Source organism: Colossoma macropomum, unplaced genomic scaffold (assembly GCF_904425465.1).
Source record: "Colossoma macropomum unplaced genomic scaffold, Colossoma_macropomum, whole genome shotgun sequence".
NCBI lineage: Eukaryota > Metazoa > Chordata > Actinopteri > Characiformes > Serrasalmidae > Colossoma > Colossoma macropomum.
The window spans coordinates 6,645,833-6,661,168 of NW_023494794.1; the positions used below are offsets into that span (position 1 = coordinate 6,645,833).

General features: G+C 38.8%; 1 protein-coding gene across 1 annotated transcript in view; it reads right to left on the minus strand.

Moving 5' to 3' along the window:
- zmp:0000000846 (tenascin) overlaps nt 1-14,001 on the minus strand; it is a 74,677-nt gene extending 60,676 nt beyond the window's left edge. The window contains 1 exon segment of the mRNA XM_036579978.1: nt 13,751-14,001. The gene's annotated coding sequence lies outside the window, so the exon portion shown is untranslated.
- Nucleotides 14,002-15,336: the final 1,335 nt, after the last annotated feature.

Consider the following 15,336-nt stretch of genomic DNA (forward strand, 5'->3'; position numbering starts at 1 on the left):
AGAATGTGGCTTGGTGTGGTCATCTTGAAACATGCATGGACGTCCCTAAAAAAGATGGCATCTAGAAGGCGGCATATGTTGCTCCAAAATGTGTTCAGGAACTTTACAGGAGAGGGCAAAAACGTTCTTTACTTTTAATGTAAGTCAATGGAAATAGATTTTTTTTAAGCAATTTTGGTGCATTTTGATTGGTCCATTCATCATGAACTTTTCACACAATGTAAAGAATGGCTGCCATGCTCAAATGATGTAGAAAAGTGAAAAAATGTCAAAAAATCGGAAAAGATACATATTTTTCTTTGGACAGTGACGACTTGTGGATGCAGTGATGAATGGTGTTTAGTTACAACAGTATGTCAAAGTATTCTTGAGCTCATGTGGTAATATCCATCACAGAAGCATGCCAGTTTGTAATGCAGTGCCATAAGAGATTCTGAGCATTCATTGTGATTTTTGGCTTTGTCTTTTACGCTAAAATTTCTCCAGAGTCCCTGAAACTTTTGATCTTATGCACTGTAGAGGGTGAAATCCTGATCCATTTTTGGCACATGCCTTTCCTGGATGCTCCTTTTGTACCCAAGCATGACAGCTTCACCTGTTTGACATGTTTCATGAACATTTCACAATATTCCTAGACTTAAATTGCCCCATCTTAACTTTTCAGTTTCAATTATACATTAAATATCTTGTCTTTGTACCATTTTCATTCAAATACAGGTCAAATGCATTTCACCTACTGTCAGCTTTTTTGGAATTCTTGTTTGGGACTGCTGCTGTCACAACAAAACCTCATAACTCTAGAATGATAACTTTGGCTGTGTCTGAAATTTACTAAATGCTCCCTACTCAGACAGTATTCTGAGGCACCCAGTCATGGCTGAATAGAATGTGTGTAAGAAATGCTGCCTCTTGAGGTTCCTCCGTTTGGCCGTTTTTTTGAAGGCAGTGTAGATGCATCCTTTGCTGCCTACATATCCCATAATCCTCTGTGTCAGCACTGATGCGGTTAGGAAAAATAGCAGAAAACACCAGCACTGACTCAGAGGACAATGCTGCCTTCTAAGGCACTGACTTACAAGACAGCACAGGCAGGAAGGCATCGAGTCAGACTTAAACACGAATATGAACTTTCTAATGTTTGCACTCGTCCTTAGAACATTGAGAAAAAGAAACTTACATGTGAACTTACAATGAACTAAAATGAATTATATAATAATGAAATGTTTGTTTGTTCATGTGTGTTCATGTTTCTCCCATTGGTGTACTCTTACACCAGGCCTTAGAAGTCATAATCTGAACAGTTGAGTCACATTGTTTAGTTTGCCAGGAAAAAGTGCGATTGAAGATTGAAAGCATACAGTTCACTTGGGAACACAAAAGCAAATCATTTGAAAGAACCTGGACACCAGCTCAGTCAATGTGTTCTCAATCATATTATCATAAAAAAGGGATCCTGACTTTCTCTCCTGTGTGTTCTGTGACTACCATCATTACTGTACCATTATGAATGATTTTTACATCTTAATGACTCCAGGCTGAAGTCTTTGTTCCTTAAGATTTGCAGTCAGAGAAGTAATTACACATTGCTTTTCTCTCTATTTGACGATTGTCATGGTGGCTCTGAATGTCTAAAAGCATGTGCTTCTCTTTACAGGAACATGGTGATCCTAAAGCATCATCAGTCATTGGGGAAGTTTTTTAACACTGATTCTTGTTGTACGGGTTTCTGTTGGAACTGCACTATATGGCCAAAAGTATGTGGACACACCCCCAATGATTAAGTTCAGGTGTTTCAGGCACACTTCTTGCTAAGTGATACATCAAATCAACTGATCAACTGTAAGAGCTATTACCCTGAAATGTAACCATCTAGGAGCAAAAGGTCAGCCACAAAGCAGTAGACCATGCAAAATTGCCCATCCTCTGCTGCATCTAAACTGCCTCTGAAAGCCACGCCAGCACAAGAATCTTGCATCAGTAGCTTCAGGAAACCGTTTCCATGGCTGAGAAGCAGCACACAAAATAACTATGCACAACGCCAAGCAACAGCTGGAGTGACGTACAGCACACTGCTACTGAACCCTGGAGCGCTGGAAACATAGTGTCTAGAGTGATGAATCGTGCCTCACTATCTGGCAATCTGATGAACGAATCTAGTTTTGGCATATGCCAGGAGAAGAAGGTGAAGAAGGGAAAATGGTCTGCTTACTCAGGGTTTGAGTGAGGTGTAGATGGTTTAGTTCCAACGAAGGGCAATGTTAATGCTACAGCTTCCAAAGACATTATATGCTTCCCACTTTGTAGCAATAGTTTGATGCAGGCCCTGTCCTGTTCCAGCAGGACTGAGCCCCTGTGCACAAAGTGAGGTCCATAAAGACATGGTTTGATGAATTTGGTGAATAATAATTCCAGTGGCCAGCACCGAGCCCTGACCTAAACCCCACTGAACACCTTTGGGATAAACTGGAACATCGATTGCGAGCCAGGCCTTCTTGTCCAACAGCAGTGATGCTCTTTTGACTGAATTGGCACAAATTCCCACAGACACACTCCAAAATCTTGCGAAAAGACTTCTCAGAAGAGTAGAGGCTGTTTACAGCTGCAAAGAGGGGACAACTTAATATTAATGTCCATGGTTGTAGAAAGAGATGTCAAACAACTCATGTAGGTGTGATGGTCTGGTGTCCACATACTTTTCATACTTTTTAGTATAGGCAGAAAGCTCTGGCACTTTTAGGAGGTGATTAGTATTACTACCAAGCATTGTTCCACTAGCAAAAACAAGCTAAACTAAAAAAGCTGCTTTTCATGATAATTTTAATCCATGCTCAGTACTCAACCAATGCAACACTAAATCCCTCCTCCATCCTCTGCCACTGAAGACCCACCTTCCGTTTGATCTGAAGTGTTCATGACGTAGGCTAGCTGACCACTTTGAGTTTTCACCCAGCCTGCCAAAAAGTGGGCCTTTCATTTCAGAAACAATTGTAATGCCATGTGAACACCCCCCCCAAATATCCCTTTCCCCCACCCCCCACAACCCCAAAACTTAGAAAGGCTAAATCTGTGTACAGATTTTAAAGGCAAGGGGAAAAGAGATGACAAGAGCATGAATTAACAATTTAATTTACATTATATTGCAATCACTCATCATTAGAGACAGTGTAATAATATAATCTTAATGAGAACATTACCTATAGGTATGGCATAGTAAGTCATGTTATGAGATATTAAGTCATAATCATGAGATTTTAAGTCATGTTATGAGATACTAAGTCATAATTATGAGGTAGGATCTCATTATACAATAGCAAGTCATAATTAAGATGCTTAAATCATATTTGAGATACAGAATCTCATTATGACATAGCAAGCCACAAATATAAGATAAGTCATAAATGTGGGATAATACTTTATTATTACGAGACAGAAAGGCATAACTGTAATACCAAGTAGTAATTATAGTGACTGAAAGAAGAAACCTAGGTCTTATTGTAAAAGAAATATATATTTTTCTTAAATCTTTGGGTGCCACAAATGTTGGCACCCCTTCACTTAATACTATGTCTAAGAAGTTAATAATTGGTCTCACTTTCTTTGGATGAGTAGGATGTCCCTCCCTGTACTCAATCAGTCAGCGCAAAGCTAGCCAACATAGGCAACTTTTAGCTGATGTAAAAGAATTGGCAGTTAGCATTCTCTTGTGTGTTGAGATGTCCAACAAAAGCACATTAACGGTACTTCAAAAAGACGCAGTGGCTTCACGTAACAATGTGATATGTCCAGAGGTGGCAGAAGTACATAACTTACTCAAGTAAAAGTACGAGTACTCTGGTTAAAAAAAAGTAATAAAAAACACCATTAGAAGTTGAAGTATGGTGTACATTTTATATGTATAACTGTATAAATGTATGTGCCCCTAAATATACTTTTTTTTGTATCACTTTAAGATTCCATGACTTATCAGTCTCATCTGCTGCCTCTCTGTTCAACCTTTTCCCATGATCTTGGTAGCTATAGAAGCAGCAGGAAGCACAGGTGACCTGCAGAAATGTGAAAATGTATATCTCAAAGGGATTCTTTGAGACCAACACCAACCGTTCCGATTTCACATCCTGTCAGATTTTGATTTTATAATAATTTGGAGCCTGATGAGGTGCCTGAAAAGAAGTTGCCTTTAAAAAATAGATAAATAAAAAGAAACAAGTCTGGTTTGAAAATGTAGTCAGTAGAAAGTACAGATTTTACTTTTGAAATGTGGTGAGTAAAAGTAAAAAGCATTAAGTGATATCATTATGTCCCACAATGTTTTGACACCAGGCTATAGCCTACTGCTGGCAGCAGTATGGTCATCATCCTACCTATTCCAAAGCTATAAGACAATAACAAGACTGAGTACACATTAAACAGAATAAGAGAATGAAGGCTTCACATGTACCCAACCAAACCTGTTTCTATATGGCGTGCGCCTGATAACTTATACAATGTAAAGGACAGCTGTCATGTCCAAATGATGTAGAAAAATAAACAGACATGGAGGTACATGTTCTTTCCTGACAGAGAAGATAATGGAAAGCTCTTATTAGATTGCAAAAAATGATCATCCGAAGTCATTGCATCACGCATACTAGTTATTAAGCTCTTTGCCAAGGTGTTTAAGGTTGTATGCAAAAGTTGAACACCTCTGGTCAGATGACATGATTTGTTGATTTTCTGAGTTAAAATAAGTTTATACATTCTCTATTGCGAACACACTTAAATATGGTAAATTCAACAAAGGATACAACTCAACACTATGGGTCTGAAAGGATGTGTAGCCGTGAAGAATTCATTACTGAGAAAAGAAACCAGACAAAAAAAGAAAAACTGCAAAGCAAAGAAGCTGCCGGTGTTTTAAGAACAATGAACTGAAAATGCCACATTTCAACATCACTGAATGTGTTTGGGACCACTTGGATTGTAAGAAACAGAAAGTGCAACTAACTTCTAAGACCAAACTTTAAAGTTATGGAAAAATATTCCTGCAGATTTCTTTTAAAAAATGAAAGCAAGTCTCATAAAAAGAATGGAAGCTATAATAAAGGTAAATACTAAAAAAACTTTTTTTGTAATATACACACACTTACTGGCCACTTCATTAAGCATCTTCATTATATACACTCTTTGTCCATTTTATCAGCTCCACTTACCATATAGGAGCACTTTGTCATTCTACAATTACAAACTGGTGGTGGTATGTTAGTGTGTGTTGCACTGGCATGAGTGGAGACACAGCAGTGCTGCTGGAGTTTTTAAACATTGTGTCTACTTTAGTAGACACACGTACCTTGTTGGTCTACCTTGTAGATGTAAAGTGTGTAAATAGAAAGAGACAGTTGCCCATCTGTTGCTCCACAGTTTGTGTTGGTCATTCTCTAGCCCTTTATCAGTGGTCATAGAACACTGTTGGCTAGACATTTTTGGTTGGTGGACTATTCTCAGTCCAGCAGCAACACTTAAAAACTGATCCTCTCGCACCAGCATAACACACACTAACACACCACCACCACATCAATGTCACCACAGTGCTGAGAATGATCCAACACCCAAATAATACCTACAGATGGACTACAGTCTGTAATTGTAGAACTACAAAGTGCTCCTACATGGTGAGTGGAGCTGATAGAATGGACAGTGTAGACACAATGAGGTGTACTTAAGGAAGTGTCCAGTCAATGCGTGTTCCTTGGCTCAGGCTTGTGAAAGAACTACAAGTACCACATCAGCATAATAGTAAAATACGGGATTCCTCCATCCCTGTTGATATGCCATATGCTAGAAGAGAATGTGCCAACTAGATGACATACAGTCTCCAAGTTAGAACTCACTTCAAAGCATACTTTCGACGTTACTGTCACTTTGTGTCTTTGCAAACAGGAAAATGCAGTAGATTTTTCCTATGCTCCTGATTCAGACATACAACCAAATCCAACCCAGATAAGCAAGAGGCTTTTACTAAGTTCACTTCCTATGAATCGTCTTGGGAGCATAATGCAGGATGCATGCTATAAAATATACATATTCGTGATAAATATGATTCAGCTTATTCCCTGCCTTCTTGAAAAACAATGTACTAGCCAACAGTATTGATGTAGTAGCTCAAAAAAAGGCCAGGGTTCAAATTAAAGAGGACTAAGGGGGTCCAAGACTTCCTGCTCAGAGTGAAAGGGGCCTCCCACACGAGAAAGAAAATTGAACTTGGTGGGATCCCACATTATTTCCTTGAATTAAGTGTGGATTTTCTGACAAAATAAATGCCCTCTCACAAAGTGACCATCCTCTTTTCTAGTTTTCACGGGGTTCAAGTTTAGATTCCACCTCTGGACTCGCTCAGCTCAAATTTATAACGTAACCACAGAATCTAGAGAGCCGAACTACGTCACTCTGGTTAAAAACTGAACAAGACAAAAAGCTTGAGTGCATCTCAAACTGCCAAGAGGGCTACTAGATCTACTTGACCTGTCATTCTGCCAGAAGACCACCGCACACCACTGTGTAGCAGTGGGTAGCAAATACACTACAAAGCGCATTGCACTGAGCCAATAAACACCAAGATCAAGTTCACTTTTACATTCTTTTCATATATGTTTAATGTAATACAACTACATCAGTGTGAGCACCTTCACAATTTTTTTTGTTTGTGTTTCCAGATGCCACCCGACGTGATGTGTCCAAACCTCATAAAAACATATTGTGTGCATCAATAGGCCGACATATATTGGCCGATATATACCTAAATGTTTAGGGGCTTGAGGCAATGGTGGAAAGCAATGGTTGTGAAGGAGTGATTAGAGGGCTAAGAAAAGAAGGCTGAGCTTGCCTGAAAATGCGATCATTTCATTGGCCATAATACAATGACAGCACACACAGAAACCAAATGAAATGTCATTATCTTAAAAAATGCCATTCTACATTTCTTTTCCCATTTGATCGGGTGGGCCTGCAATTAATCTGGGCAGGCCTAGGCATTACCCATGCCTATGCTCCTGGTTTGCATATATGCATGTGGGTCTCAGTGAAATTATACAGTTTGTGGGCTGCAAGTTCAATGTTTACTATCTCAAGCTGTTGACCCCTATAAGTTTTAGAGGTGGGCAATACCTACTGCCCTATACATTGTGTGAAAATTTACAGTGAATGGGACAATATAAATGGTACAAAATTACTTGGAATAAAATCTTTTTACCTTAACCTTCATCATAAGTTAAAAATGTTTTTTGTCCTCGAACAGCTTCCCATTTTGGAGATATGAAGATTGTTCTGATAGTGATGATATGTTAGCCTGAACAAATGTGTATTTAAAAAACACCTATAGAATTGAAACTAAAAACACAATTGTCTTAGGGGGTTGACAGTGAAACTACAATTAGCCACTCTAAACATTCTAAAAAATGGCTTATAAATAGCTTGTATAATAAGCTATAGTTGACAATTCATTACATCTTTGTTGGTTTAAAATGACAGACTGTAGCACATCTGTTACTGCTCAACTCATCAGCCCCTCTATCCGATTGATTGACTAAAAGGGAACAACATTGGATTACCACAGGACCCCCGCTGACCGGATGTTATTCGGACGGTGGATCATCAGCTCTCAATCTCTATTAATTCGAATTTCTGCTGAATATTTTTTGGCTGGACTTTTCCTAGCGATGACAGTGATGTGTTTAAACTCCAGCAGTGCTGCTGTGCCTGAGGCACTTGTACCAGCGCAACACACTAACAAGCAACTACCATGCCAGGGTCCCTGCTGTGCTGAGAAAGATCCAGCACCCCAATAATACCTGGTCAGCAGTGGTCCTGTGCAGTGGCAGCAGATGCGTTTTGACACAGGGGATGCACAAGTAATAATCTTATGGGGGGTGGGATTTACTACATATAAAGTACTGCATTCAAATGTTTCGAATCACTTGTCATATTAAATCAAAGTTACTTTATCTTCAGTAATAACTAAAATGTACATATCAGGCCCAGGTCATCAGGTTTTTGGCCTCTGGGCACAAATATTTAGTGGCTACATGGCTACCTTTTTTCAGGTGGTCTTTGAATTTTTTATATCACCACAGCAGGTTACACAAGGATTTTGCAGCACTACAATGACAGCATAGTAAGGCAGCTTGTCATGTCATACTAAAAACACATTTTTTTTTCCCAATTGATACAAAGAATAGAACTATTATGGCCACATTAACCAGAGCACAGCTTAACACAACAAGCAATGCAACACTTCCTTATAAAGCATGCATCCACTCTAAGCAACACATTTACCCCACTGAAGAGGACATCAATTAAAATCTAACAGCTGAAATGTAAACAAAGAAGAAAAAGCAGACAAGCCTTTCAAACATCCTAGCTTAAGCATACTGCCATCATACTTTCCCCATTTATATCTCACCTCTGATGACCGCTTTCAGATCACTGCCAACAAGGACTATGCAACTTTTCTCTCTAACTCAGGTGGCTGATATTTTAGATTTACTTTGGCATCCTCTGCTCTGTTGAACTATCAGGTCTCGCTTTTACAGATCCCCCAGGCACATCTTTTGAATATCTGGAGCTTAAATTCAAAGTACATTCACAGGAATGTTAGCTCACTGCTAAAAACCTGAAAGCTCGAAGTAATGGTGGACAGTGTAACAGCTGCTAAGCAGTGATTAGGGGGAAAAATGAAACAGACCTTTAGGAAAGACATGGAGAGTGTCTAGATTATGTTCAGTCATAAGAAATTATCCATTTTTATCCACTATGCCATTAATAAATTTCCCACCCTGATTTAAAGCAGTGGTTTAGATTTTTACAAAATTACTCACGGGGGTCCCATGGCTCAGACCCCTAGGCATGCGGCCATAAAACCCAGTGGATGATCTGGACCGGGTAGATATAAATATCATAAACTAGAGGTATTTTTTGATGTTTAACTCAAACATATTTTTGAGAAGCAACAAATGTGGGGTGGATTTTATTCAAAATATGGATTCCAAACTTGAGCATTGAATCGTAGTGAATCTATTTTCCAGCTAATCTTTTAAAATCAGCAAACAACAACAGCAGTGTCTGTGCTCCTGCTTAAAAAAAGCAGCTTTAGCTGCTATAATACACACTCTCAAAAGCTACAAAATGCTTTACCAGTAACAGTTGCCTTAACAAGTACAACCCCAATTCCAAAAAAGTTGAGACGCTGTGTAAATAAAAACAGAATGCAATGATTTGCAAATCCCATAGACCCATATTTTATTCACAGTAGAACATAGAACATATTAGATGTTGAAAGTGAGACATTTTACCATTTCATGAAAAACATTAACTCATTTAGAACTTAATGGCAGCAACACATCTCAAAAAAGTTGGGACAGGGCTAAGTCTACCATTGTGTGGCATCCCCTCTTCTTTTAACAGTCTTTAAATGTCTGGGAAGCGAGGAGACCAATTGATGGAGTTTTGGGAGAGGAATGTTATCCCATTCTTATCTGATGTAGGATTCTAGCAGCTCAACAGTCCTCAGTCTTCTTTGCTGGATTTTTTGTTTTATGATGTGCCAAATGTTGGTGAAAGGTCTGGACTGCAGGCAGGCCAGTTTAGCACCTGGACTCTTCTTCTGTGAAGTCATGCTGTTGTGATGGATGCAGTATGTGGTTTAGCATTTTCAGGCCTTCCCTGAAAGAGATGTTGTCTGGATGGGAGCATATGTTGTTCTAAAGCCTCTAAATACTGTTCAGCATTGATAATGCCTTTCCAGATGTGTAAGCTGCCCACGCCACAGGCGCTAATGTAACCCCATACCATCAGAGATGCAGGCTTTTGAACTGTGTGCTGATAACAAGCTGGATTGTCCCTCTCCTCTTGCGTCAGCAGGACACAGTCTGTGGTTTCGAAAAAGAATTTCAAATTTTGATTGATCTGACCACAGAACATTTTTCCATTTTGCCTCAGCCCAGCTTTGGCCCAGAGAAGACGGTGGCATTTCTGGAACATGTTGACATATGGCTTCTTCTTTGCATGATACAGCTTTAACTTGTATTTGTGACTTGCACGTGACTGTGATTTCTGGAAGTGTTCCTGAGCCCATGCAGTGATTTCCAGTACAGAATCATGCCTATTTTCAATGCAGTGCTGTCTGAGGGCCCGAAGATCACGAGCATCCAATATTGACCGTCAGCCTTGTGTACAGGGATTTCTCCAGATTCTCTGAATCTCTTGATGATATTATGTACAAAACATTTTTCTGAAATTGTTCCCCAATTTTTAGTTTTTCGCAGATTTGTGAACCTCTGCCCATCTTTGCCTCTGAGAAACGCTGCCTCTCTAAAACGCTCTTTTTATACCCAGTCATGTGAGTTGGTTGCAAATTGCTCCTCCAGCTGTTTTTTTATTAGTACCACTTACTTTTTAACGCTATTTGCTATCCGGTGTCGACCAAAGGAGGATGGGTTCCCCTTTCGAGTCTTGGTTCCTCTCAAGGTTTCTTGCTCTTAGGGAGTTTTTCCTTGCCACTGTCACCTTTGGCTTGCTCACGGGGGCTTGGACCCGGATTTGTCTGTAAAGCTGCTTTGTGACAACACTTGTAAAAAGCATTATATAAATAAACTTTGACTTGACTTCACTTTTCCAGCCTTTTGTTGCCCCTGTCCCAACTTTTTTGAGATGCGTTGTTGCCATCAAGTTCTAAATTAGTTAATGTTTTTCATTAAATGGTAAAATGTCTCACTTTCAACATCTGATATGTGTTCTATGTTCAATTGTGAACAAAATATGGGTCTATGAGATTTGCAAATCATTGCATTCTGTTTTTATTCACATTTATTTACATTTTACATAGCATCCCATCTTTTTTGGAATTGGGGTTGTAAAAGAAAATCAAAGAATCAGAACATTTATTATATTTATAAAGTTTACTCACAACATTTTTGCGATGGAAAAAGACCATAAAAAACATTACATCAAGTTACAACATGTCAGTGATGCTAATGCTAGTTTACAAATGAGTGCAGCACTGAGGGCGTATTAAACAGACAGCAGACAATGCTTAAGACAATGTCAGTCATGCATATTATAGTGTCAGCATTGGCAGTACAACATGATGTAGTAAAAGTACAGTTCAGTACAGTTCAATGAGATGTGTCCACTGGCTTTGGCAAACACATTCATGACTGTGCTGTCTATCAAATGCAGCTCTTGTTAAATCTTCTCACTGCCAGACTGCAGCGAGAGGAAATTTCACACTTTTTATTTGCTAAAAATACTTATGGTTATGAGTAATAGGTACATTGATAACCCTTTCAGTGCCATGTTATGATAAAGTTTTAGTGGAAGTCCATGTAGTCTTGAAAAAAGGAACTACCACAGGTCCTCCGGCAGTCCCTTTCCATTGATGGATGGAGTAGAGTGGGTTGATGAATTGTGCAGAAACAGAAGTGCTCCACTAAATAACTGTAAACCTACAAAGTGCACCTATATGAAAGGCGCTTCTGATAAAATGGGTAGTAAGTGCTTGTACAATGTAGATGCACCTAATAAACTGGCAACTCAGTGCATACAGCAGGCCTCATTTCAGTGTGAATTGTCCATGCTTCCATAGGGCTATTAGTAATGGAAAATATGCATCACTGTGGAATCAAGCAGACTGATAGCATGCTGCACATGGAAAAAAAGGCTTGACTCACAGCAGTAAACCACAGCGGTGGTTATTTAATTTGCTTAAATGACAGGACTAACTTTAAATAACAGAACTTCCTTTGTCTTAGACGGCCGAGTCCAGCACAACGTTTTGAACACGGAGAAATACTTTCATCAGTAAAACTGCTGAGCTTATGCTCTCTATTCACCACCGCCCACACTACCCAGAGATCATTTTAATGCTTTGCCACCACACACATAAACTGTTTCTCACTCATTCTACAGGCAGACATTTCTCTTATGTCACTGTGAACAGTAAGCAATGAGGATTCTTCTTTCACAGGGTCCATATCATGGCAAAATGATTTTCTTGAAGTTTGAAGTTAAAGTTTCAAATCATGTTATTTGCTCCCCGGTCCTCTGGTCCATATATAAGCTGCAAAAACAGCCCAATTTGAATTCACTGTTTTTGTGATCTCCTAAAAATCAGTGCATTTACAGGAACACTGTACTTGAACACTGTCACATAACATTGGAAAAAGCATGTCACATGCCGTCATAAGGCGCCATGTGACATTGGGTATCCTAGCTACATTACTTAGTTGGGCAGGTTGTATCTGGTAAGTCTACTTAGCTTACTAGCTAAGTATCCATATTAATCAGTGACACAAAGCAAACAATAATTTAGTGTTGTAGTCAAGACCAAAACCTGGACACACTGATTCCAACTGAAGACTTCATAGTAGTTAAATCCAAGTCATGACCGAGACCAGGAGTGGCTGAGACCGAGACAAGACTGAGACCTGATCGTGATTTTTCCAGAATATAAAAATGAAAAGAAGAAAATGTGTAAAAATTTGTATTTGTACATTCATATGATAAATATTAATGAATGATTTTTTATATATTTTGTAAAATAACAAAGTTTAGCCTAAAAGTATGAATGAATTATTATTATATTACAGTTAATATTTGTATTGTATCTTTTCTCTGTCCCTTTTTCTCGACAACATATTCAGACTCTCCACCTGAAGTCTACTAAATATAAACCAAACAACACATCCAGTTTTTTAATAAATGAAAACAGCAATATTAACATTTTGATCTGATTCTGATGTTTGAATTTTGGAACCAATGAACATCAGACAAATACTATCCAGCTAATCCTTCATGGAAAGGATCAGTTAGATCCTCAACCAGCAAAACAGATTTTTTTTAAAATATGTAGATAAAGGACTGTTTTATTCTGTTTGAAGCTTTTGTTGATATTCAGTAATAACAGAAAAAAGTTCAGTTTCCAGTTTCCTCAGACAGGGGCATTGGACTCATCTGATCTCAAATAATGTCGAGACAGAGAGAAGTCAGAGATCATTCATGTACAGTCTTGAGACCTCGAGTAGTTAGCTACAACACTACCTATTTACCTTTAACTTCCAGCACTGACAATTTTTTTCACATTGTTTTCTTTCTGTTAACCTTCTTTATTATATTTACTAGAAGGGCCGTAGAGATCCCTCCTCTCCTCCACTTGACAGAGTTTCTCCTTATCCATTTTGAGGTGAAGTGGCAAGCAATGCAACAGATCAGAAATAGAAATGGGGCATCCGTTAAAAACAGCGCTCTGCCGCTCGCAGTGGGTATAGACAGGTTCACTGATTATAATTGGAGCATGACTGTCAGAACAAGGTTTAAATGAAAATTATGTTATGCAGCAGGGTTCAAGCAGGGCTTTTTGGACAGGGCATCCAATCAGAACAGAGCAGTCAGTCTTAAAGGCACAGTAACAAAAAAAAGTCTAAGGGATGAAAAATATATTGGAAAATGACTTGCTTTGGTACATAAATCCACACAAATGTTATAATGGAAAAATAAAATACAGGAAAAACATATGACATGGGCTCTATAGTAGAGACAAGCACCAAAAGCAGATTTCTCAAGTAAAGATAGATTAGATTTAAATATATGAGATTTTAATACACAGTATAACCCGTTTGAAAGCGCATCCTGAGTCTGAGACTCCTATTGAGGTGGACTTCAAAGGCTTAAGCAAAATCATGCCCCAAAAAAACTTATTTTGAAAAAAAGCACTGAAGCTTACCTGCACAGAGCACCGCTGAGCAAAATCAGACGTGTAACCAGTGAATCAAATTTGAGCAAAAGAAAAAAAAAAAGGCAAAGGCAGCTTTGTCTGTGTCTGCCTCTCCACGTGCCTCTGTTCGCTGAGCTAAAGCTGCGTCTGTATTCCGCACATCAGAGCGTGCCTTGCCTCTGGGCTGATATGTGTGTGTGCGCGTGTATGGCAGAGAGAGAGCGAGCGAGAGAGAGAAGAAAGCGTAAAAGAAAGAGAGGGGGAGAATTTTGGTCAGACCCATGTGGATTACAAAGACTGCCCTTAAAACGCCCCTTTTTTCTGGTGCTCTCTCTCCCACTTTCTCTCTCTCTCTTCCCATCACTGCCTTTCCATCTTTTTATTTCCTGCATGCAGCAGAAATTACTCTGTAGCCATTTACTCATTTTTGTGTGACAGCTTTTTTTTTACTTCTGAGATAAGAAGGCAGAGAGAACAGAGACACTGCAAATAATAAAATTTAATCATATTAAGTACATATACAATACTTTGCAAAAGTCAGAGACCACCTTTAATTTATTTAATTTCCAGTCAAAATGCCCATTATGGGTTTTTTTTTTTTGAAGATTTCTACAAGGAAATTAAATATAAGGCAAACCGTCGCCTAACAACAGCACAAGAGCTGGTAGACCACCAAAACTGTCCCCTTCAGATAAACAGTGCTTAAAGCTTTCATCTTCCAGAGAGAGGAGAAAATCAAGCTCCACTCTTGCATCTGAACTGACAAAAGGTGTTTGTCTATCCTTCCACTGTTAGAAGACTACTCACAACACTATGAGTCTGAAAGGACGTATAGCTGTCAAGAAGCTGTTACTGAGAAAAGAAAATAGACAAAAAAGAAGAAAACAGACTGATCACCCCAGAGTCCTCAACATCACTGAATGTGTTTGAGATCGTGAAAAGCAGAAAATGCAACCACCCTCTAAGACTGAACTGTGTAGATGTGGAAAAATATCCCTGTAGATAAAAAGTCTCCTTAAAAGAGAGGACACACTAAATACTGCAGAAAATTATATTTAGTTATTGAGGCTTTTGTGTAAATTTCTCTCTGCTTTTTTCCCTGATACTAAAAATGAATAGCTTGTTTTCACTGGATGTTCTGACCAGATATTAAATAAATTAAGGGTGATGACTTTTTGCACAGCCTTGTATATTAAGCTTTCAAGACAAAGAATTAAACACAGCAGCCAAAGGAAAGATAAAGACCCCCCACATACTCACAGCTCCAAAATGCCTTGTGATTTTTGATTGTCACTGTGCACCAGCATGTGGGGAAAACTAATATTAGCCAAATCGTGTTTCACATCGCCCTCCCACCACCCTCATCAATCATCAAGTGAAAACCCTCTGCTAACTCAGAGACCCTCACTGATACCGCATTTCATTCAGAAATGTGTCTCAACAGGACACATACCAGAGTATCTGACTTTTAAATGCATTAACCAGTAATAGTATTAATCAAATTTAAACGTAGAATATACAAACTACAGCTACAACTGCTCCTACTAGTAGTAATAATGTTAAGAGGAAATGTGGCTGTGGCAATCGGTGGGGTC